Source organism: Sinocyclocheilus grahami, unplaced genomic scaffold (genome assembly GCF_001515645.1).
Source record: "Sinocyclocheilus grahami isolate Dianchi unplaced genomic scaffold, SAMN03320097.WGS_v1.1 scaffold14050.1, whole genome shotgun sequence".
NCBI lineage: Eukaryota > Metazoa > Chordata > Actinopteri > Cypriniformes > Cyprinidae > Sinocyclocheilus > Sinocyclocheilus grahami.
In genome coordinates, this window is record NW_015515183.1 from 1 (window position 1) to 800 (window position 800).

Sequence of the window (800 nt, forward strand, 5' to 3'; positions counted from 1 at the left end):
GTATCGATATATCGATACTTCGGATCGATACGCCCATCCCTAATGAGAAAGCACCTTATGTCTAAAACCTCTCCAAAGGAGTGCAAACTCTGCATATACGAATATTCAAGCTTGCTGTTTAAAAACACATTGCACCAGGTTTGATGTCAGTGACACCAATCGCTATTTGTTGGATGGTTTTAATAAAAAAAAAAACGATGTGTTTAATTTTCCCAGGGTGCTTTAGGGCACAACTATGTGGCAGAGGTAGAAAAGCACTCATCCCAGACAGATGCAGCAAAGGGTTTCGGGGGAAAATTTGGTGTACAGAAGGACCGGGTGGACAAGGTTAGAAACTCTCTCATGTGATTGTATAATATAAATAAATGAATTGATATTTTATTTTCTTTGCCTTTTATCACTGATTTATCACAGTCTGCCATGAACTATGAGTATAAGGGTGAGGTACAGCAGCATGCATCTCAGAAAGGTACTTTTCAAACATGTCAAATCCAAAAGTTCAAGCATCTATGTTCTATGCATCATCTTCTCTATTTTTCTGTGCTTCATATAACAATCACTTCTTTACTGTTCATAAGATCATGCTAAAGGTTTTGGTGGCAAGTATGGTGTGCAGAAAGAAAGGGTTGACAAGGCCGCAGTTGGTTACGATTATAAAGGCGAGACTGAGAAACACCAGTCACAGAAAGGTCTGCATCCTGGTCCTCAATCAATGTTTTGGTCTCATTTTGGTGGACGAATAGTTTATAAAGCAAAATTCTGTTTTCTGAACATCTCGCAGACTACGCAAAAGGCTTCGG

At 39.2% G+C, this 800-nt stretch overlaps 1 long non-coding RNA gene across 1 annotated transcript; it reads left to right on the plus strand.

Moving 5' to 3' along the window:
- Nucleotides 1-220: 220 nt before the first annotated feature.
- LOC107579088 (uncharacterized) lies at nucleotides 221-800 on the plus strand. Its single transcript, XR_001608426.1, has 4 exons — nucleotides 221-327; nucleotides 415-469; nucleotides 579-689; nucleotides 782-800. It is a non-coding gene; the product is annotated as an uncharacterized lncRNA (long non-coding RNA).